A 26,327-nucleotide genomic window follows, 5' to 3' on the forward strand; every position below is an offset into this window, starting at 1 on the left:
TGAAAGGATACAATTTAACAGCCGTTGATACGTGTTCCGCATCAGTGCACTTTAAAACATGAATAAATTACTATTTCATGGTTTTTAATGGGTGGTTTTTGGATCTTCTGATGAGAGCTTTCAAATAATAGAACACAATTATAAAATGTTTTGATAAAATTTGCTACTATGATTTAAAACAATAAATGCTCTGTGGATCTTGATAGCAGCGCATCAATTGACATTCAAGATTGCATATCAACCCATAGTTTTTTGAACTGCAGGGAGCTTACACCTACCGAGGCGGGATGGTTGAGAAGAAAGAATTGCTCCCAGCGCTACTGCGGCCCTGGTACACAAAGCGCTCCAGAAGAAACAACGGCGGGTTTAAATTAGTCAGAAGTCTGATACTCTTCCTTGCTATACCCACAGCGGGTTGATTCATTTGATGCAATCCCCCTATAAAAAGGTTGCGTCTTGCATTATTCCACCCAAACACTGAACTACCCAAAAGAATAGCTACCTATTTTATACAAGCCTCAGTGTCCCATTTTCTTTATACATATTGATGGATCAATCAATATGTTAAAATTGCTTCCGTACAAACAGGGGCTGAGCACACAATCACACCAATCGTTTGGTCAGAACAGAATAAGTACATAAATAAATTATCACTTAGTATTGTAGCACATGAAAGCAGTTTGCCGTTTGCCTTCTGTTGGTTCAATAAGTAAATGCTTCTTTGTTTTTCTCTTAAAGAATATGTGACTAGCTTTCACCAACGGTGTCACCCGTACCCCGTAGGAACTTCTTTTCAAACCGGATTAAAAAGCCTTCCGTAGAAATATTTTGAAATTTCAAATCGTACCTAGTTCCTGAGAACAGCGCGCTCAAAAACCATCTCTTCAGCTTTATACTGGAAGTATAGATACCAAACTATAAAATCTTCCATGATTCCTTTCACCCTTATCTATATAGGGATGAGCGTTGTATGAACGAAATAAAAAATATCAGGAAGATCAAACTTTTAAACATTCCGGAAATGGAATTCGGAGCCTTATTTCCGCTTCAAAAATATACGTCAACAGCCAAGAACACACAATTTTCCATCACTTGATGACGTCGAAGTATTTATGTCAAAATTGACAAAATGGAAAGTCTCAATAAAGCTTAAAATAAGTAGGTAAATGTATAACATAACATTTTATGTAATCATCACTAACCAGATTAATGATTTTATAATAAAAACAGAAATATTTAAAATACCTACTCGAAAAATTCTAAACAGTCAGTCAGTTTAGAATTTTTAGCCCAGATATGAAAAAAAATTCTGTCAGAAAAACGGAAAAAACGTTGTTGGGCGTAAAATAGTTTTCTACATATTTTTGGGTTATTTATATCTACAAACAACACACTCAAAGAGTACATGTGCATTCGTTTTTCGATCTTAAAATAAATCATCATCCTCCGAGCCTTTTTCCCAACTATGTTGGGGTCGGCTTCCAGTCTAACCGGATCTTAAAATAGATAACAATATGAAATTATTTACCATCATCAAAAACACAATTCATTACAAAGCTACACAGCTGCATCTTACAAGTACAGAACTACGAATACATACATTAAACTCAAGAAGTTAATAAAAACCGGTGCATTATAACATCTACAAATGCTACCAAGAACACGTGGTGAGTGCTCACGTCTGCAGATTTTGCATACTCCATACTTCTTTTGTACGCATCGAAACTTCTCCGCAACTTCAACGGGAAGTGTACATCGAATATCTCAATAAGCCCACACAGCACAAATACTAGGAATACTGGGTTTTATTAAAACCGTGCTCGGAATATTTGTGAAGATTTTCCACAGCGTATTTATGTTTGCAATAAAAATAATGTCGTTTCCTAGCTGATTTCGAATAAAATTCTGACTCGCTTATTTCCTAACAGTGCTACCGCATACTGAAGACTAAACAGTTTGCCGACAGTTGGTTAAGTTTTTTTTTTTTTTTTTTAAGAAAACATAATTCCAATCAAAGTTTTGCCGTCATTTTTGCCACATTTGCGCACTTCCATTCATCTCCATACTGATTTATGAGCCCAAACTAACTATCTGCCGGCTAAAAATTTGCAGCGTGTGAGAGCTCTAAAAGTTTTAGATCTCTTGGATATTGCAGTACTTAGAATTCAGAGTGAGAATATACTGAACCATAAAATTGCCATAAATGGTCCGTGAGTATTGGCATATTCAGATTCAGCATTCTTAATTAAATATAGACCACTATTACCTTGAATAAATGCTAATAAAAAATACTACCTAAGTATGTGTTTTTTCCTATTTACAGTTTTTCAGTTGATAACTTTTTTGAAAAAGTTTCGAACAAAAATAAGTAAGTAATTTATTTATAGTATCGGGATTGAAATGTGATATAATCCCGGGTGTCATATTAAATCCGTGCCCTGAATACAGCAAGTGATAATGCGGGCAAATAATTAATAAGCAAAAATATTTCCGTTTCAAGTTAAAAATACATGTTTTACGTTATTTTATATTTAAAACATGTTATTCAATACTTGTTTTAATGAGTAATTAAGTAGGTAAACAATTGGATCATTTCTTTTCAGTTAATATTGAAGTCGAAATGTAAAATGTTTTCCGAAGCGTAATATTAATTACAAATCGGCCTGTTACTTTGGTCACCAATTATTTCGATTTCGTAATTTGTTAAAAAATTCAAGAGTAAAAATACTTTTTCGAAAAGGAAATACATATTCGAATATTTTTTACTATCTACAACATACGAATTATATCGTTGTTTAGCTTGAAACAAAGTTTTATCTAAAAAAATGTAGAGCTTTTTTTGTTTAGACAAACTAACAACTTAACAAAGTTACTTCTTTTTTTATAAGTTCGTTCGCGTTGAGTTCAAAGTGGGAAGTTACTTATAATCTTTATTAATTAGAGAAGCGAAACAATATGCACAATTGTGAAGTAGGTTAAAGATTAAAAGTTAAGTCGACTTTATTAAAATTAAAACATTAGCCTTAAGTTTTCATTTTATCGACCATTAAAGCCTGGTTTGAATAAAAATAAAATAATGAATAAAATATCATCTTATTTAGGTTAACGTTTAAAATATTCATGTCCAGCATTTTACGACTTATTAACCAGAATTTTACAGAAACGTATGAAATGAATTCGAAGGGGCCTAGATTAACATTTTTATTGTTCAGAAAAGACCTTCGACAGCCCACGATGTTTTGGTTTCATATCGTTTTGCGCAAAAATGTAGGTCGTCACGAACTTTTGCAAGAACATACAATTTTTGGGGCGGTATTGTGGACTGCAAAACGGCCATATGTGGCCGTATGAATATTTTTGTAGTCCAGTTTGCCTTTTGTTTCAAGGCCTTGTTAAATCTGGCATTTTATCTTTCGCATACCTTCTCTTAACCAACCTTTTACAAAAGTATCTTGTGGCATGTTATTTCTACATCAATCTTTAATTAGAACAAGGAAACTCGTGACAATACCCAAGCATCTAGTACAATGTACTCCGCGTATAGTATTACTGAGTCTATTAAAGCAAAGTCTGCAAGATTGCCCTAAGACTTTCGTATTAATTTCACCCCAACGTGCGGTTGCAACGAAACCATAATCCTTCGGTAGATTGAAAGCACTAATACGGCATCTTAAGGCACCACGGCCAAGAATTTCATATAACCAAGGAGTGACGATAGTAATGAGATACCCATTTGTCTTTTTAAGGTTTCACCAAAATGTTCAAGTAACGATGCTCTTATGAAACTGGTGTGCAGGGAAGCGGGTGAAAACATCAATTTTGTACTAGGTCCTGATTTTTATGCTGACAGACTGTAATGAGAAGACTCTCAAGAATTTCATAAAGGAATAGCAGATGATATTTTTAAAAGGTGTTGATTATGTCAGACAAAATTTAGTGGAGAGGTTTATGAACGCTCTACATTTGTTCAGTAGATAAGTAGCTAACCTATTTTGGTGGTAAAACGCAGTCAAGGTAGGTCCCGTGCCTGGATTTAATGAAAGTCTTGGACGTGTTTTATTGCTTTCACCATAGTGTAATGGATAGCTAGTGGAGTTCAATGACCTGAAACAAAGACTAGTGTCACTTGTTATTGGCAAACACGGCAAAGGTTGAATGCCTTTCTTCCTTGACATGTATTGGGATTAAGATTATCAACTGTTGTTTTATGGTCTCTTCCTTCTCTGTATTGTTATGTAGATGTACCTAATTGTACTATAGGTTGATAGACTCAAGACTATCGAAATTCTATATGATGGTAATTGCAATAATTACGAGGAAGCAATTACATAGTTTATGCTTGTTGAAATATGTTTGTAATTTCAGATTAATATAATTAAATGTGTATGTGTATCCATTTATTTACGTACAATTTTGCTCTTTAATACCAAACTATCATGTTTCATAAATCTGTCCACTTTCCGTTTTATATTTACAGCCATTGTTAGTCAATCGTAATAACAGCGTTTTATACCTCAACAGGGTATAAACTTTATTTTATGACTGGAAGTTAAGTTAGCGGCCCCTATACGCAGTTATGTTATGATAGCCCAATAAAGCATTTTATAATTTCAAAAATTGCTAGCAAGGGATTATTTTAATAGACGCTTCCGTTAGTACGTAATGCTCTTCAAATATATTACTTCTAAAATATGACAAAATTAAAATCTGAAAGTGAATTACGCAGCTTCTTGCATTTGAGAACATATGAGTTGAAATCTAAATATATAAAACTCAAAGGTGACTGACTGACTGACATAGTGATCTATCAACGCACAGCTGAAACCACTGGACGGATCGGGCTGAAATTTGGCATGCAGGTAGATGTTATGACGTAGGCATCCGCTAAGAAAGGATTGTGATCAATTCTACCCCCAAGGGGATAAAATAGGGGATGAAAGTTTGTATGAAACTTTGTCAATTTTAAACCGATCGGACAGAGACTTCTTCTAAATATATAAAACTCAAAGGTGACTGACTGACTGACATAGTGATCTATCAACGCACAGCTGAAACCACTGGACGGATCGGGCTGAAATTTGGCATGCAGGTAGATGTTATGACGTAGGCATCCGCTAAGAAAGGATTGTGATCAATTCTACCCCCAAGGGGATAAAATAGGGGATGAAAGTTTGTATGAAACTTTGTCAATTTTAAACCGATCGGACAGAGACTTTGCATGCATAAAGCTACTATGGCGTAGGCAACCCTTACGAAAGGATTTTGATAAATTCCATCCCTAAGGGGATAAAATAGGGGATGAAAGTTTGTATACATCTTCTTAGATTTTATGTAGAAGTCCTGATGACGAATTAGAATTTTATGATGACGTTCGCTTAAATACGATTTTGATTAATTCAACCCCCATTCAACCCCCACGGGTGATAAAATAAGGGATGATGAAGGATGTAAAATGTATTAGTTTGAACCTATCAGTACGTAATGGAACGAACAAAATAATGTTTAGTTTGGTATAAGAGCAGGGGTGATGATGATGATAAAAGGCCACATATACATATACCTAAACACAATACACCTACGGGATAAATAGTATTTTGACAATTCTATATTGCCCACGCAGACGAAGTCGCGGGCAACAGCTAGTATTAGCATAAACCCTTAGATCTGCGCAACATATAGAAAAATATTTTCAACTAGCTTTTGCCCGCGGCTTCGCTCCCGTCAACTGACTTCTCTACTTTACCCAATTTTTTTTTTATAAGAACCTTCTCCTGACAATAACAAACACAACAAAGAAAACCAGCCAAATTGGTCCAGACGTTGTTGAGTTATGCGCTTACCAACACATTTTGCGATTCATTTTTATATTATAGATAAACGAAACTTCCGAGAAAAATCGCAAATAAACAGGCTCCGAAGTTCAAAATCGTGCCGAATAAAATTCAGTTCGTCAAAAAGTATATCCAGAGAAAACATCAATAAACATTCTTACATACAAGCTACCGTTTATACACGAAATAAGCAAAAGGAAACATAAAAGTGAAACGTTTACATTTCTCTAGATATACCTATAAAGAGCGATCCTATAAAAACTGTTGGGAAAATGTATTGGTACATATGATGAAACGGAATTTGCCTTGATGTATCAATGTTCCTAGGTATTTACATGGCGTTGGTTTTATTTTATACAACGGGTTATTTATTAAATTTTTACATATGTATGGGTTATATCAAAACTTTTTTCGTCGTACCATAATAACTTTAAACTTCTGTTCAACATTTGTCTAAAAAACTGTCAGGTTATGTCGTTGAAATAAGGTCCATTTTGAAGCCACACTTTTTTAGACAAGTGTTCAACTGATGTTTAAGTTTTTGTAGTAAGGCTGTTAATTTTTGTACATATTGACTCTTGTGTCATGGTAGTTGCGTGAGTATACATGATAGTAATGAATATCAGAGACTTCATTAATATTCATCGGTATTACCTTTGACATTTCAATAGCAGATATAAAGAGATTCGCAATAAATATAATCAAAATGAAGACTTAAGACGACTCTGTCTGCAAACTTCAAAAATTCTGCTAAATGCAAAAACACTCCTAAACTGTATCAAAATTAAACAAATAATAGAGGTACGTTAAATACAAAATCCTACTTTCGACGAAGTTTTCGAAATAAACGAAGTAAGTAAAGATTGCAAAACGTTGTTACCGAAAAGTTTTTTCATCAAAGCTTGTCAATTTATCGCCAATTGACACCAGTTGCTGCCAAACACCTGATTTGATAAATAAAATACATTTGCATATTTTAATAGCAACGCTTCGAGTTTCTACGTGAAATTTCACAGAAAGTTAAAGTATGTAGGAGGTGGATTGCACGCTCGGAGAAGGCGTATGCAATATTTATTTAATTGCTTTCTTCTCTTCTTTAGTCGGTCCCTCACTCGTTGAGGATCGTGACCCCATCTCCTACGCCGACTATTAGCTGTCGCCAGCGTTCTCTATCCTGTGCCAGCCTGTATGCCTCCTGGAATGGTTTCTGCAGGGTCTTACTGAGCAAATCCGTCCATCGGGTTGGTCTGCGGCCCCGTGGTCTCTTCCCCTGTCTTTTGCCTAATAATATCGATTTTTCAATATTGTCAGGGGGTTTCCGCGCTATGTGTCCGAAATAACGCAGGTATCGCTTTAGGACTATCATAACATATGCAAACATATGTTATGAAGGAAATCTATAAACCGTTTTACTTATATATGTAGACTAACAACTCTTCCTGATTGGATAATTTTATTTTTTGGAAAATCGTAGGTTATTGCATACCTACGTATACCGTTAATGAATAACCCGCTATTTGAAAGAGCTAAAGAATTTCATCTACTCTTGCCTTCAAGGTATCTTAATTGTTAGACATTTCAAATATTGTTATATTCTGGCAACATTTTTGGCAATTTCATTCCGATCTCGTGACAAGTGTCAAAGTCGTTTGTCAAGTGTGATCACTCAAGCGCGACGAAAAAGCGCGCGCTCGAGGGATCAGGCGGTGGGGCGGTTCGGCTTTCGAACGCGAACCACGGAGTCGACAACACCTCTCGGTGGTAACTTAGAAGAAACCTACTGTAAGTGTTTTGATTTGTTATGGATTTGATCTCTAAATACTATACTGCTTACTTATTGAACTGTGGCTGTTATTTTACTTTAAGGTGGTTATTATATTATTGGTATATATTAGTTAATTTGTGTTATGTTATTATATTAACGGTTAAGCACGTGTTAGTTGATTATACTTTGCCTGCTACTACTATGTTTCATTGGTTTTAAGTTCCAAAATATAACCGAATATTTGAATTACCTAATTGTTTTATTGTTCTACCCGTAAGATTGTAGTTACTTTAAAAACATTGGAAATCTAGCTTCTGGTATTGTACTGAACTTCTTACAATTCAGAAGTGGGATATATCAATGCCCACCTTTAAATTAACATTACCTACGCTTCTATTTGTTTTCTGTATTTACCAACCACTTAAGTTAAATAACGGCCACAGATAACCTTAAATAGGTTAGTCTACATTTTTTTTTAATATTTCGCTGTGTGCATTATTTTTACGTAAATTGGCTACTATTGTGATATCTACGTATATTTTCATACCGGTACATGAAGTATAGGTGGGTGACCAACAAGTTGTGAGGTGTTTTTGCGCATGCTTTGCCATGGCTACTCTATGGAGGTATGCGCAGATACATCGCAGTGATCCGTACAAATCTCGGTGAAGTTACCACTTCCTGGATGGGTGCGGTCTTTAGTGGGTCACTCACACACACGTGCCGTAACCGACTGCATTTTACTAAACCATTTGTTCGCTTATATATTATTGTTTCGTGATTTACTAGATACATATTAGTTTATAAATAGATACAAGTTATTTATGCTCTCGAAGCAGCACACATTTTGATGCCACACAGCGAATGAAAACTGACAATGTTATTATTTGCAATATGTACAAATAGAATCCTTGTGTATGGTATTCAGATGACACTTGATTGAATAATATGTTACTTTATTTTATTCTGTGCTATGCCAGGACCAGATATACAACAATTTGAATTCTATTATTGTCCTGTTACACTTTAATTACCTGATATTGCATATTTTTTTTTACCTACCATATTTTTATATTGAAACCTGATGTGTTACATTTGTACACGTTCACTAATTACTTCGTTATCTCCTTACCCTAACCCTTTGACTTGACTTCTACCCCTTTTACTGACGTGACTTTAGACGTTACAATAACACGACTGGACTATAGCGATGTCTGATAGGGAAACCTATACACCCCCACGGGCAGATGGGCGTCGGAGTAGGTCTAGGAAAAGGAAGACTCAGGGTCGTTCTCGAAGAGCCAAACGTGCTCGTGCACACACACGGTCTACAACACGTAGTGACACTAGTGATAGCCCAACTTCGGTCCCCTCTGAAACATTCTATTCACGAAACAGGCACGTTTCGCGAAAATCTCGTTATCGACGTTCACGATCTATTAGGCAGGCCCGCAGTACAGATTCACACTCTTCTGGGTCATACAAAAGACGATCGCGTTCACGTCTTCGTAGGCACAAGAGGCGTTATCGGCGAGAACGGACGCCGCGAAACAATAGAAAACGTGATAGCCGAAGTTCTGTCAGAAGTTCTGTCACAACTAGTACAACAGCGTCCGGCTCACCTAGATCGAATAGAAATAGGGATAGATCACACCGACGCAGTGTACGACAAAGTAAAACAAAGGAAGTCGATGTCATGGTAAAATTAATTGACGCAATTAACAAACGCGATCAGAATTCATTCTTAGGCGCTAAGGATGTTATACCTAACTTTGATCCCGGACAAAAGAACCAAACAATGATATCCTGGATAAAGAAGGTTAATGAGACTGCACAAATATATAACTGGAGTGATAAGGAAATTATATATAATGCATTACCTAAACTTGCTGGTCTTGCACGCAAATGGTACGAGGGCTTATCATCTGTTAAACTAAATTGGAGGGAATGGCAGGCTAAGCTATTAAAGAGTTTCCCGGATAACCGAAATTATGCAGACAAACTAACCGAGATGCTAGATAGGAAAAGCAGAAGGGACGAGACTCTAGAAGAATACTTTTATGATAAAGCTAAGCTAGTTAACCACTGCAAAATTAAGGGTAAAAATGCAGTAGACTGTATTGTGCAGGGTATATATGATAATAATATTCGCTTTAATGCATTAGGTGCTGATTTTAAACGACCGAGTAGACTCCTTAAGTATTTGCGAAGTGTTTCAAGTAAAAATGTAAGAGAAGTTAAAAAAATGCCTGCACAATCTAAAGAGAATACACGGGTCATTAGAAATTCTGCGTTTAAAATAAACTGCTATAATTGCTCCGAGCCTGGGCATACTGTACCAAAATGTACGAAACCTTTACAAAAATGTGCAAAATGTAATAGAATGGGGCATTTAACAGAGTACTGTAAGCGTGACTCAGAGAAGGACAAGGATAATAAAAGCGCCCCTAACGTAAACAAGGTACAGCTGATTGAGTCAAGTAAACCTAGTAAAAATATTTATAATAAGAAAATTATGTTAAATGGCACACAAAAAACTGCATTTGTTGATTTTGGTAGCGAATGCACGCTTATAAAACAGAGTACAGCAATAGAGTTGAGACTAGATATGTTAACAGAGGGATTACCTCTATTAAAAGGTTTTGCAGCAGGTGCGATATTTCCATTAGGTAAAGTATCTGTTGAGATAAGCGTGGATTTTGTTACTGCTGTAGTAGAAGCATTTATTGTAAGCGACGAGTTTATTAATACTGATGTACTTATTGGTCAAAGTCCCGAATTGCCCCGAATTGCCCGAAGTAAAGGCTTACAAAACTAGTAATACTTTGATGCTGTATTCAGAGACGGCCGAAACAAAGAAATCGGGAGTCTATGTGGAGTCTGATAAAGAGATTAGCGGAGTAGTAAGCGTTAACGTTTGTTTAGGGAACAACCATACAGGTTTAATATATTTAACAGGTAACACCAGTTTCAAAACTGACGAAGAGATAATAATTCCCCAAGGTCTGTTTTCAGTTACTAAGGGTTTAGGGAAAATATTAGTCATTAATCTTTCGGGAAATAAACATATATTGAATAAGGGGAAGCTTATAGCTAGAGCCAATTTACTCCCAATTTCGCTTGACATGTATTGTGATTTCCAAAAGACTGAAAAGTTAGGGATTCACAAACTGACTATTGAGACACCAATAAAAGACAGTCCTACCCCACTGACACTAGATATGCTAAAAATTGGCTCTGAGACTACAAGTGAGCAAAAACAACGACTATTAATCCTCTTAAATGAATATCGCGACTGTTTTGCTTTGAATGTTGGTGAACTAGGGACATCCACTATTTCGGAGATGCACATTACACTTAACGATGACTCACCAGTCTCATATAAGCCTTATAGGTTACCATATAGTGAACGAATTGTAGTTCAGAAACTAGTTAACGAGCTTCTTGATAATAAAATTGTTAAAGAGTCTAATTCTTCTTATGCGAGTCCGATTGTTTTGGTTAAAAAGAAAAACAACGACTATCGCTTATGTGTAGACTATAGGGCGCTTAATAAGAAGACTATCAAAGATTCTTACCCTATGCCAGTTATAGATGACCAATTGGATAGACTTAACGGTAAAAGACTATTTACAAGTTTGGACCTAAAATCAGGCTACTATCAAATCCCGATGGCAGAAGACTCTATGCATTTGACAGCTTTTGTAACTCCAGACGGACATTTCGAATACACACGAATGCCGTTTGGTTTGGTTAATGCACCAGCAGTTTTTCAGCATATGATCAATAAAGCTTTGGGGAAGGATAGATTTGACTTAGCCCTACCTTACATGGACGACATACTATCTGCCGCAACCGATGTAGACGAAGGTTTGGAAAAATTATCGAAAATCTTAGACTGCCTTCGTAAAGCCGGTCTAACCTTGAACATTGAAAAATGTTATTTTTTTGAAACCAAGCTAGACTATTTAGGCTATGAGATTTCTAAAGATGGCCTCAGGCCTGGTAGTAGGAAAACCGAAGCTGTGACATTATTTCCGACACCTAGTAACGTTCACCAAGTCCGACAATTTGTTGGTCTTGCTAGTTTTTTCAGACGATTTGTCCCTAACTTTGCTAGTATCGCCAAGCCCTTGACTTACCTGACGAAAGCAAATACCCCTTGGGTTTGGGGTAGCCCTCAAGAAGAAGCCTTTAATATAATTAAAACTAAACTTACCGAACGTCCCATATTGGCACTGTACGACCCAACCTACATAACGGAGGTGCATTGCGATGCCAGCAAGTTAGGAGTAGGCGGCATTCTGTTACAAAGACCAGACGAACGGTCTTTACCTAAACCTGTAGCATACTTCAGCAAACAGACCTCTAAGGATGAAGAATACTTACATTCCTATGAATTAGAGACTCTTGCTGTTGTTTTATCTCTAAAAAAATTTCGTATATATCTGATTGGCATACCCTTCAAAGTTTACACAGACTGTAATGCTCTTAGAACCACCCTAACTAAACGAGATCTCGTACCTCGCATAGCCCGGTGGTGGTTACTCTTGCAGGAGTATGACTACACTATAGAGTATAGGCCAGGCGACAATATGAGACATGTCGACGCACTTAGTCGTAACCCTGTCAATAAACCAGATTCTCAGGAACTTTTAGACGCTCGGGAATACGAAATAATGAATATTAGTACGATTGATTGGCTACAAACAGTTCAAATGTCAGACCCAAAGCTGCAACATATCAAGCTGATCTTGCAGAGTAACCAAAAGGAGATCAAAGACATCTTTACGAACTTTGTCCTCCAGGATGATAAAGTTTATAGAGTCGTAGGAGATCAAAAGAAATGGGTGGTGCCTAATGGGGCTAGATGGCGTATTTGCCAGTTATGCCATGACGAGATGGGTCACTTCGGGGTGGAGAAGACGCTTGATAAAGTAAAACAAGATTACTGGTTTCCAAAAATGAAACGTTTCGTTCGTAAATATGTGGAAGCATGTATCAATTGTGCTTACAATAAAGCATCGTCTAATAAACCTACCGGCTATCTACACCCAATACCTAAAGGAAATATCCCATTCCACACTCTCCATATGGATCACCTAGGGCCATTTGTGAGAAGTAAGAAGGGAAATTCGTATATACTCGGCATAATCGATGGCTTCAGTAAATTTATTTTTATTCGACCTGTAAAAGATGTAAAGACTAAAACTACTATTAAAATGCTACAAGAAATATTTGATATAATAGGAAGTCCTAGTGTTATCATTACCGATCGAGGCACTAGTTTTACTTCTTCGGCATTCACTAATTTTGTTAAAGCGATAGGTGCTAGACACATACTGAATGCGGTGGCAACACCGCGAGCCAACGGGCAGATTGAACGATATAATCGTACAATCCTTGACTCGTTGGCTGCAACTAATTTTGACCAAGACGAACGTGATTGGGATGTTAGAGTAGGTAAACTGCAGTGGAGCTTAAATAATACTGTCAATAAAACCACGGGCAAATCTCCCTCTGAAATAATATTCGGGCGTCGTACGATATCTCCTGAGGAAGGTCCTATCTTAGTAGAACTAACTGACTCTAGAGATACACCTGAACTGAGCTCGTCCCGAGATGAAATACGGACGACAGCCGCAGAAAACACAGAAAAGAGTCAGGAATACATGAAAAGACGATTTGACAGTAACAGGGCTCCTACGAAATATTTTGTACTAGGTGATTTAGTTATGATACCAAACCATCACAATCCCGCTGACGGCAAAAGTAAAAAGTTATGTCCAAAATTTAGGGGTCCCCTAAAAATTACGGCAGTATTAGACAATGATCGTTACGAAGTATCTAGCATCGATGGTCACTCAAAACGGAAATACAAAAGTATTTATCCAGCAGACCAGCTAAAGCGTTGGATAACTTTTGCACCTGGTAAAGACACTGACGGTGAAGACGATGACGTTCCATTTAATACTAATAAGGATTCTGACGACGAAGGACATGACATTATGAATAACGACTCAGTAAACAGAAATGACTCTAATGACTTAAATTAAATATATTGCAATGACTTAAATTAATTATATTATTATGTACTTTTTAAATACTTACACTTAGACTTAAATTAATTATATTATTATGTACATACGATCACTGATCATACGATTCAGGTTGTAGGTATATGGACTTCATCATTTAAACAGTTTAGGCAATCCATTAGACTTGTGAATATGACAATCCTTATCCTCCTTCCCGTACCTCTCCCAGTTTTCATTACAGATCCGACTTGGCATGACTGTCGAGCCGTATCTGAACGTTCTGGAATTATCCGCCAGTAAGTGATCTTATAATATGAACCGAGACCGAAGTGCAAACGGTAGCCAGTAACAGTGGCAGATTCCGGAGTACAAGCGGTGTTCTTACGTTTTTTCTAACTAAGTGAACCGAGACCGAAGTACAAGCGGTAGTCAGTAACAATGACGGATTCCGAAGTACAAGCGGTGTTCACACCTCTTCTATAAAAGTGAACCGAGACCGGAGTGCAAACGGTAGTCAGTAACAGTGACAGATTCCGGAGCACAAACGGTGTTCACCCTTTTCTTTCACTAAGCAATATTACGCTCTAATAGTACATAATAGCGGTTTTGAACTGAATCTCACATTGTCACAGTATTAACTAACATTACAGTTAACCATCTCAAAACGAAAACTTTAATCTTCGCTAATCTGTATAGACCTACTGACTATTAGATGATTCTCTTTATCATTTATTTACACAAAACAACTTAGTTAATCATGTATTGTGTATGTTTCAGGTCCCTGTGGCAACCATGTAATCACGTCAACTTGCTAATCAAAATAATTCTAAATCAATCCAAGAGTATGATCTTATTTGAATCGGAATATAATTAAGCTATAGTCTAAGTTACCTTCATTACAAAAAAAAATGTAATTTCATTCTAATTTATTAATTAATTAATTAAGAATTAGATTAATAACGAATGTGAATTAGTTTAGTACCTACATTAAGAATTAGATTAATAATTAATGTTACTAGCTTACGACTCCATGGTTTTGTATAGGGGCATACAAACGCGTTCGAATGGCCGGAAAGAAATGAGGTCATTCCTTTCTCAGGACGGCCGTCTGTTAGACATTTCAAATATTGTTATATTCTGGCAACATTTTTGGCAATTTCATTCCGATCTCGTGACAAGTGTCAAAGTCGTTTGTCAAGTGTGATCACTCAAGCGCGACGAAAAAGCGCGCGCTCGAGGGATCAGGCGGTGGGGCGGTTCGGCTTTCGAACGCGAACCACGGAGTCGACAACACCTCTCGGTGGTAACTTAGAAGAAACCTACTGTAAGTGTTTTGATTTGTTATGGATTTGATCTCTAAATACTATACTGCTTACTTATTGAACTGTGGCTGTTATTTTACTTTAAGGTGGTTATTATATTATTGGTATATATTAGTTAATTTGTGTTATGTTATTATATTAACGGTTAAGCACGTGTTAGTTGATTATACTTTGCCTGCTACTACTATGTTTCATTGGTTTTAAGTTCCAAAATATAACCGAATATTTGAATTACCTAATTGTTTTATTGTTCTACCCGTAAGATTGTAGTTACTTTAAAAACATTGGAAATCTAGCTTCTGGTATTGTACTGAACTTCTTACATAATGAAGTCATATTCACCCACGCCACCCACGTCCAACACATTACAACTTAATATGACTTCGAATTCAACCCATAATCGTTAACATTTACATGAACTTTAGCTGTTCTCAGTATAAATCAAAAAGCGATCTAATATAAAATGTTACTTTAAACTATAATAGTACCTGAACTATCCAAGCTATTCTGAAATAACAGGCCACCGAGGCAGTAACTTACCTATACAAATAAATTTATAGCGTCTATATTGGTTACTTAATCACCGCATACGCAACCATAAATGGGAGTTATGAACGTTTTTATTAACCCCAAGAATAAACTCTATTTGAATTGGAGCGGGCAAAGAACTCCACTATGTAATGATCCGTTTAGAATGAACCCATAGCATTTTATTGGAAATCATATCGAAAGGAAGCACTAAAAGTTTCGACGATATTCGTAAGATACTTATCGAAAAACATAAAACGGCAAAGATTAAAAAGATTAATCATTACACAGACGTTTTAAGATTTCGGTAGAGATTTAGCAAAAAGTCATAAATTATATGAAATTTTAAGACAAAGGGAACAGTATTCTGCTGCTGTTGATAACGTCTAAATGTTTATAAGTACCTCGTTATTCATAATTATCATTCCCAGTCTTCAATTAAATTAGCTCGTTCATTAAATTATTTGAGTCATTAAACAGATTGAAAATATACTTCGTCATTGCTTGATATTCAAAATTGAAATTCACTGCACATTTGTCTCTTGCAGTATCTAAAATCAAATTATTATTTAAATGACTGGTTGAATTCTAAATGTTCAGTCAAAATACCCTGTGATAGACTATATTTGAAAATGCGTGTCAAAAATTGCGAATAAAATTCAGACTTCAAAAGTAAATTAATTAAGAATACATTGACATTAAACTTTTGAAGTCACGTCTTCTTAACTTTGTTTTCAACCAAAACTGTACAGAAGTGATTATGGTAATGGAATCCGAATAAAATCTGGTATAATGAATATAGATGACAAAATAAAGCAAAGAGACCAAATATGGAATGACTTGTTCGTGTAAAGTAAGCCACATATAACGAGGTTCATAAAGAGAGCCTTGCAGAAACAATTCTGTTAAGTAAGTATGTACCACGGATCAAGGTAAGATAACGGAGATGCCATAAGGATAGGTAGGCCAGGTGTCTTCTTGTAGGTCTGGCCACGTAAGGTAGGCGTCATCAGTTACTAGAACGAAACAGACGTTTAGGTGCCTTTTTAAAGCAAAACATACAAGTCAAAGATTGGTCTTGATTGATTGGTGATAATTGACGGGTTTCATATGCATATAAGGACGGCGCTAGCAACGTTCCTCGTCCCGCAAGCACGAGCCTTTTGGCGCGCTATTTCCTAAGGAGATTTTGCATTATGACATATCCGTTAATTTCTGATTTTGTTCTCCATGGTCTGTGCATTGTAATGTTAATAAACTTGAACATGACAAAGAGACGCCACATTCTAAAGTACAAGCTAATGTTTAAGATGCAACCACTTGGTGTGCTAATTTTATAACAATCTTCACTGTATTTTAGTTAAATAGAAGTTTAGCGTACATTCGTTATAGCTGCAAGAAACTTGCGGCGTTAAGTGAGAAGTAAGTTGAAGTCTTTTTATTCAGTTGCGTCAGAAAGTTTGGTTGCAGTAATTTTGTGAAAATACATATTTTAAAGTAATTTGAATTAGGTTTATTAAGCAGTCGTTAAGCATGATTTCCCTTAATTAACTTGAGGATACTACATCCGAAGCATCAGTAAACAATGTTTAGAATTAATGGGGTCGTCTACCTTGCGGTATACATAAACATACATTTAAGTTTAGTTTTTCAAAGTAAATTGAGAAAATTATCTACGAATAACTTCCACATGAAAAACTGCTTAGCAAACTACCAGTTTTCGCTACAGAAATACCTACTCCAAAAATAGACTTTATATGCTTAAGCTATCTAAACAAAAGCGTAGTTTGCGTAACTATCCTAACTTCCAATCATACGTGTTGAGTGAATAATATACCAATGTTTATAGATATAGTAGTAACCCAGTTACGAATTTGAATAGATACGAAACGATTGATTTAGAATCCCAACTTCCTCTGTACAGGGAAAAGCCGATTTGAAATGATTCATTTCAAAATACACTCTAGTAGATATATAAAGATTAGATATGACTAATACAAAAAATGTCATTTACAAATTGATACAAAGCACAGATTAAAAAAAAAAAAACTTCTTTAAAAAAACACAAAAAATCTGAAAATATTGATATAAGAGTTGTCTCGTTTGCCGAATTGAGTAGCGCCTCCAAAAACTGACTTTTTAACCGTCTCAGAAAATATCAAAATCGGATACTGCACACATATACGCACTTGCACCTGCACTTTAATCCCTTCATCAGAATATCCACCTAATTACGAAATATGAACACGGATTACAATAATCTGCATTAATCTCAATCATATCAGAGCTTGCTATGCGTCACAATACCGAGTGTCGGCCAGAAATCATTCTGTCACGTATGTTCGCTGTAACATCGACAGACGTACACATTGCGGATTGACATAGATAGATATAGATATGTGTGTCTGAATAGATAAAGCAAACTGTCATTTGTTTTGAAAATATGTGTCAATTTATTTACTTTGGCGTTGTAATATAGGAGCTTAATATTTAGAAAGATTAATATACTTTGTTTCGCCTTCATTGTAACAGATAAACATATGATGCACCACGTATTTACCTTCTTCACGAACCACTATATCTATGGGAGAAAATCCGTGCAGTAGTTTCAAAGTTGGCGTGAACAGAAAGGTGCCGTAGAGGACTTCTTTTGTTTATGAGTAATTAATGTTTATCAGAGTTGGATCACCCACTTAAGAGCCTAAACATACTGAAAGATGCATTTGAACTTTCTAAACTATTCTTGTCAAATCTGATAGCATATCGGATGTGGCTACAATATACAACGTGCCTACATGACTAAAAGCCCCACGTTTTCCTGGAACTGCACTGAGCTTCAGAGGTGAAGAGTAATCTACTAGTATTGAATTTTAAATGCTAGGGTTTTATCCTCCCTTTACGCAACAGAACTTTTCGATCTATATTTTTTTTTTCGTAAGCTAACGGGTTCTGGGTGAATGTTACTCGTGCTGTTTTTTAATCCCGAAAACAAAGGCCTTATCGAAAGATTTTTAGGTGGAAAATGAAAAATTCACCCACACCACGTAGTACCTTTATTTAGCACACAACAGTATATTTGTTTACAACAACTTATAGTATTTTTAACTAGCAAAACCTCAATCAACAATTATTATTTGCCACAGCACACATTGTCATACACAAAACATGGGTATTCTTATCTATTCTCCCAATAAAATCTGTTTATATATCTTCTCTCTACCAATCACGTATTCACTGGGACTTCTGTCACCCTTTGACCATGGTATAGAATCTCCTAATTGGGCGAAACGTGGCAAGTTAACAAATATTGCGTTTGGTGCTGCGGGAAGGCGGTTCGCCTCAGTGGTTTGCAAGCGATGCGTTTGAACGGTGCGAGAGCCGCGTTGTTCCATTATTTTCTGGTTGGTTCTGGAATGTTCTGTGGTCGATTTTAGGATGAACAAATATGTATGTATGTGATATACAATGGACGAATAATAAAAATGACCAAGCGTGGGATAGTTTAAGTATTTTGTTTGTAATTATCTATTTGTGTACCTTTCAAGTCTCGTTAAGTAAATCATATTAAAAAGTTCTTCTAAGTAATGTGTATCTGAACATAAAAATAAAGCAGGTGCTGAATCTCTCAGCCATTAAGATGTTTTCGAAGTCAATCATGCTAAGTGCAACACTTTGGAACTGTCATTTTTTGTTCACAAGCCCTTCATTCGAGACGTAAATCATTATTTTTATAGCAAATAAAAGCGTATTTTTATGAATTTTCTTTTATATATTAGCTTTTTTATATCGCGTGTGTCGTACCTAATCACATTAAATCTTATCACATATACTTCATGATATTCTATTACGAATATGTACGATGATACGAATTGTAACAAAAATAACCTAATCCATGCAGTGGTTTAGCCACAGGAGTAATTTTTAGTTTTCATTATTAACAACATTATGTGTAAAAAAACAGAGTTAAAGTTAGGAATATCGAATGTTTTGATCAGTTAACAGCTGTCAGTTTTCAAGGGAGAATTTCAGTTGTTCTTTTTCGTTAGTTGTTGAATTTCGCACATTTTTATGCTATTTACTTTGTTTGAAAAATACATGTTTTTACGTATTTTTCTTTTTTATTTGTGCTAATCGACATATATTAACCAGTATATTAACGTATTTAATTTAATGTGATTAAGTACAACACATTTTATATTAATTAGCTTTACTGATATAATGATTATTTTCTTTAATATTGATATTATGTTTGTCATCTTAGCTTATATTTCCATTTGAGAAGATACTAGGGTACTAAAACTACAATAACAAAGTCCCCTTGGAGTGTAAATCGCGAAAACTAGTGAAGCGGTTGTAATGGTACTTTTATCGCTGAACTTGGATTTTTACGGTTCGTACAAAGTGTGTAAAACTTGACAATATACCTGGTGGTAGTAAAGTCGGTAGCTAAAATCGTAAATTAAAGTGGGTACTACTTTGTAACGTTCGTTGGTTTTAGTATGTTTTCGTCTTTGCCCTTTGGAGGGTTTGTGTTTTTGCCAATGTCTAAGTTTGAGTAATATACAGGGTTACTGGTAAGTAGACCGCATCCTTTCAGGAGGTGATAGTACTGGTCAATACGGACAAATTTGACCTTGGGATACACTGGGCAAAAGTTAACCCGTTTCAAGATAATCGAATTTTAAGATCATTTTTTTACAAGTCGTCTAGGTACACGTATACATTTTTATTATTAGTTAAAAGTCTCGTTTTTGCGGATTTTTGTGTGTTTTGTGGCTTTTTGGATAGCTAGATAAATGTAGATGTTTTTTAAGTATTCTGCACAAAAAAATGAAGAGTAATATTTTTGAGAAAATATCTACTAAAAAAGTAATTGCTGTTCGCTATAATTTCCTCTGTGATTTGTACAGTTTTATGGTTTGTTATTATGAAATGATTCATCTTCTATCCAAAACACACACAAAAATCCACAAAAACGAGACTTTTGACAAATAATGAAAATTTATACGAGTACCTAGACGACTGATCTTGAAATTCGATTATCTTGAAACGGGTTAACTTTTGCCCAGTGTATCCCAGGGTCAAATTTGTCCGTATTGACCTATACTATCACCTCCTGAAAGGATGCGGTCTACTTACCAGTAACCCTGTATAAAGATAATTAAGGAATGAGAGTCATGCTGTGAATTATACCTTCTTCTATTTATATTCCATTCAACCTATTTTGTTTTAATTATTATTTAGAATTAGTTGTTCTTCATGAACTTTCATTCTTCATAAGAAGACATTTTTCTTTTAACTCAAATTTCCAAGAAAACAAGACAATCAAATGGACGGATTTCTGGAACTCTGTAATTCATGAAGCGGTTAGGTTTATTCCAAGTAATATAAGCATGATATATGTATTTACTTACATAACATTTGCATTGCAAACAATATACCTTGTACCTATATTTCAATGGATGTGTGTAAATCGGTTATTGCATCAATTTCTGGAAAAGCAATCATTTCGGCAACATTCAAATCAATATGAAATTACAAGAACCCTTTGTTTATTCCAAAATTGTATGTAGTCCTGTTTGACAGCTCCAGATATACTACTCCGCACACCTGGATGGTAACCTATAGCTTTCTTCAATAAATGAGCTATCTAACATTGAAATAATTTTCTAGAGTACCAGAGAAATGCGTGTAAACAAACAAAATCTTCAGCTTTATAATATAGAATCAATGCTACAAAATAATAGTTCATTTGGTTTATACATCCAATCCCGGAAAAACAAACCCCAATACTTCTTTACAACATATAAAGTAAAGCAGACCATTAAACTTTTCGGTCCCAATCAATAAAACCACGAACTAAACAGAAAGGTTCATTTAAATATATTCCGCAACATATCCATTGAAAAGTCCTGAACATACCAATCTATTGATGAGTACCATTTTAATTTAGCCGAAAGCGATACAGAAACAAATAGAACAAATCCTTTTAGACCACTCCTCCAGTAGACAAAGAATGAAACAATTCTACGTTGGAACTGCTATATAATATTGCACTTTAGTGCCATGAGTGAGGGTGTATTTTTGAATGAACGGTGCGACAGAACATTGAATGTCTAACATTTACCGTTAGCAATTTTATGTAAAGATTTTCGCATCCAGTGGATAATAGACGATTGTTTTGCACGTCAAGAGATAACGGCAGCTTAGAATGTTGTTATGACGGTGAAATATCTATTCATTCGGACATTGAACGATATTTAAAAATAGACTGTGGGTGGACTAGCTATGGCAAGCGAAAATATTAAGACACATCGATGTTATTACACATTTAATTGATCAATATGACTGAATTAAAAAGCATGATCGACCTATTTTGGCAGTCCTCAACTCTGTGAACCGTATTTTTTTACCCTGATCAAGATACTATCAGTTTTTAAAATCATTAAGATTTTAATGTTATATGTAAGTAGTAGATATCTAAATGAGCAGAATTGTTGTAATTTTAAATTCTCACAATAATAAAATTAAAATATGTACTTATTTATAAAAAGAGTTCGTAGAAGTGTCCTTTAATTTAATAGAACGCCTATTTATTATTACACAGAACTCATCAAGACTTTTTGTTGATGTACTTCATTAAAACTATGTAATTAAATGAAAAAGTTAGGGACAACTGAGATTAATATAAAAATATTAGAATTTGATTAGGTACTTGACCTTTACGAATAGAAAAAAATATGTTAAATTTCAACCTTTGTCCCAAAATGACCCATAACAATAGCGGTCAAAATTGAAGAATCAGATCGAACAATTTAGGTTTCCGAAACCCAAAAGATTTCAAGTAATGGAGGTACACGTTAACATTTTTTCACCCATTTCAACCCACACACACTTATTTACTAAAAGCTTTTATTCTCAACAAATGTTCACTGACTTGGAACACATTAAATGTATTTGACATATGAAATTGTGATCAATTTGCTTTTTTATATTTCTCGCCTTTTACAAAAGGATCGTTTTATTATGTCTCTATTGGAGTATATAATAGTGATTGTTTCTAAATTGTTTCGTATTGTTATAATATTTGAAGCATTACGCCAAATCATTTGCCACACCGAACTTTCTTATAGTTACTTCATCATCATCAGCCTTTCCACCGTCACAGCTCAAGGCTTTTCTACTACAGAAAAAAGCATTCCAGACTTTTTAAATCTAAATGAATTTCCTCAAAATATATTCATTCACCTTCCTTCCTTTTATCTCGAGATGCGAGTGAACCCGCGGGGAACTATTAGTATAATATTTTCTAGTAAAAACTCACGTTAAGCTTAACTATACAAACGTTGGTTTAGTTTAAAATGGTTTAATACATTTTCATATCGACTTGGGGAGCAATATGTGAACACTGTATACCGCATGTGGTTAGCTAATACGGTTAACTGAATATTCATTAAAACTAGTACGAGAGTAACAAAATATACAGCGGGTTTCAATTAAGTCAATATTTAAGTGAACTCCCAGTCATTTGGTTTACGGGCGAATTTCAATTTTTTTTTAAGCTATTGCATAGCTTCTATCGCAGGCCTTGAGCGCGGGGACCAAATCCAGAAATTCCGTAACGAAAAAACCTCACGCTCCCCACTCCGACGGGCACGGAGGTGTGGCTTGAAGGCCGTGCATCGTCTAACGTCGTGTCAGTTCGGCAGTCTTCGACACGGCGCTGTGTGTCGTGCGATTAGACGTATTGTACGACTTTACGGAACTCGCCCGAATCGAGACGAGCTGCTCTGAAACCGGACGAATACATAATCAGCTGTTTGTGAGAAAGAAAGAAAAAATTGTTTTCCTATCGGTCACCACGCTCAAAAAGCGTAACTTGAATTAATAAATCAAAGAAAAAGAAATACTGTATGAATAAAATAAAAAATAAAAATAAATAATTATAATTGCATAAGTTATTATAGAATGCTATGCAATAGCTTTACCGCGGCAGTCCCCGAGTGCCACATGTATTTTTTTTTAAGTCGACTACCTGTAGGTGTACCTACTGATTGTATCCATGTATTACGTGCAGTTCTAAGAGAGTAATGGCTTAAAAGTTAGTTTTAATTGAATTTTGTTTGAAATAATATTAGCAATGTAATAATGTATTGCTTAATAATCAATTCATTATCCTAATTAACTCTTAAGATAATTATTTAGTTTAATATTAAAGTTGTTTTCACTAAGCCGTTTGCACTATGGATTACTTGAAAGAATTACCGAAAAATATTATGAAAGTACAATGTCATAATCGATCAACTAAATGAAGTCAAAATAAACAAAACACCAGCCTTAACATTATCAAACACCGAAACGAAATTCGATAGCAAAAACTTGAGCGCAAAATTAATGAAGTTCGCCGATGTTCGTTTGAACATAAACATTGGTAAATACTCGACTTAAACCCGCCTTCGCCTATTTACTCGTATTTTCCGTACACTTGTAATCAATCATGTTTAATTTAGTTTCTGAAGCTCATCAAGCATTCTCCTCGGTACAACCAAAAACCAGGAATCACATCACGAGTTGCAAATATGGTACAAAGTGTACCTGTGTTGTGTACATTTTACGGCTTGTTCCCAAATGTTCCACAAATTCCTTCCCAACAAGTCCAAAGCGAAGAAATCAATTCTTTAAAAAATATAAAATCCTCCCAACTAGTTCCAAGATTTTAAGACTGAGATGTAAGTTTGATATAATTTTGCTGACGATACACACAATTTTTTGGAGCCATGTGGAAGGATTTTGAAGGTATACTTTAATCTATTTATTTTGTTCCACATTTTGGACCCAATTGGAAGAAATGTATGAACTCTGCTAACAGAAAACAATGGGTTTGGAGTAAATGGGAACAAGCCCATTTTACTAGTGTGTGTGTACATTTTACCAGTGTGTATGTACTTACGCGCACAATCAGCTCGATGTATGCCACTCGCAGTCCTGCGAACAAACGGAGTTCGGATTAGTAATGTGGGAAACGTGAACGATTTTCAAGTCAGCCGTGCATGTTACCCTGTGAGGTCTTTTACGTTTCTTTTATCGACACTTCGGCTTTTGATGTTCGAAAAAAAGATTAAGTGACTCAAACATTTTCACGGCAATAGTGAACGTAATTGACAGCGAACATTCTAAAGTTACAGGTTCTAAGGAAGACACGGAAATAGTTCAAGCCAAAAATGCGAGTCTAAGTGCAAATAATTTTTATCTCGTAAAATATGACCAATTAAATGGTATAAGTTTCCTTTACGGGTGTTTTTACTGCAGTTTTCAACTATCAGCATCCGAAACGATTTTACGATGGATTTTAAACTAGTGAGTCGGAACTAGGAGTAAGCTTTAGATTGGAAAGTCAGACTTTTCAAGCGTGGTATTGACAACAGTAGCGCTATTTCAATATGTAAATAGCCACGCGTTGCGCTAAACAAATTGTTGCTGCTGCTAGTGACGTTATTCTTACAAAACTTACACCTATTTTTACGATTTAAATATTTTGATTTTATGTCCGAAATATGAGAGCAAATGATGGTTACGAGTATGCTGCTATTTAGATCTTAACGTAAACATTTCAATTTTACAACAAAAGCAGTGCTATCGTAAAACCAAGCAAAATAAAATTGAATTCCTGCACTAAACATCTTAATTCTCGCTAGAAGCACCTTTTCGCCGCTGTAGCAAGTGCTATTAGGCATTCCTACCGCATAAAAATGAAAGATTAAGGTATAAAATTGTTCCGGCTGTTAGAAAGAATCTGGGCGCTTGTTTGCGTAAATCTCTACGGCCATCTTGGTTCCCACAATGAATTTATGTAATCAGGAAAAAAATACGAGCAACAATAAAAATTCGTCATTCACATGACTTGGCTTCCGACGATGTTCATATTTATTTTGATATTTCGACTTAAATTGTTTTCTTCAACCTTCAGCTCTGCAATTTGAGTACTCTAATTTGATTTCGTTTTACTGGAAGAAAATTCTATTTATGGCAAAATAAAATTTGCACACTTTTCCTTGTAAGCCGCGGAATGTTCAGTCAAACTTTCGCATTCGAGAAAGTACTAAATTTTTCAGCTGTCGCCAACTTATTAGCTGAAGTATTTTTAGCAGTTATTGCAAGAGTTACTCGAGAAGGAAAACATTAATTAGAGAAGTGTTATTAACAGAAGTAGTGTAAGTGCCTTATTAACGTTTCCACAAACCAGGCTTAATGCAGTTCAAGGTACGATGGTTGATTCATCATTCATTTTTAATTAGACGGCGTTAACTGAGCGACCTTCAAGTATTGATTGTGTACTTGCTGAATTATCAAGACTGTTCTCAAGAGAGTTCGAGCAAGTTACCTAGAACGCGTAAATAATTTCTCATAATAATGATATGTATTCTATGGGGCATTGACAAAATAAATTAAGTGACAGACACTTCGAAGAGACGAAGCCAGTTTCGTCGTATACTTTTCTCCAATCCCTCTGAATAATGTGCTTGATATTATATAGAGCAGTGAAGACTAACATTTCTTTTCATTAACTAAATGGTCCTGACCAAAGTATGAGAAATTCATCTTCCATCTCGACAAAGCATCAGAAGACAAATTGTGAAAAGCCCCCTTAAATATAACAAGTCGTAATCGTAAAAAGTTCTTAGGTATTAATGGTTATGGCTCGTTTATTTAAGGGCTTTTTTATGAGATTTTTGCTGCTGTCGATATTATTTCTGTTGAAATTGCCGTAACTAAATAAGAACGTCACTACAATAACAAAAATCTGAAAATAATATTGAGGATTTTACACTATTATTTTTACTTT

General features: G+C 35.3%; 1 protein-coding gene across 1 annotated transcript in view; it reads right to left on the reverse strand.

Moving 5' to 3' along the window:
• The window catches only part of LOC110373323 (angiotensin-converting enzyme), an 88,179-nt gene extending 63,710 nt beyond the window's left edge, over nt 1-24,469 (reverse strand). The window contains exon 1 of the mRNA XM_064037826.1: nt 24,435-24,469. The gene's annotated coding sequence lies outside the window, so the exon portion shown is untranslated. The remainder of the gene's footprint in view (nt 1-24,434) is intronic.
• Nucleotides 24,470-26,327: the final 1,858 nt, after the last annotated feature.

The sequence above is a fragment of the Helicoverpa armigera genome, chromosome 14 (genome assembly GCF_030705265.1).
Source record: "Helicoverpa armigera isolate CAAS_96S chromosome 14, ASM3070526v1, whole genome shotgun sequence".
NCBI classification, from domain to species: domain Eukaryota; kingdom Metazoa; phylum Arthropoda; class Insecta; order Lepidoptera; family Noctuidae; genus Helicoverpa; species Helicoverpa armigera.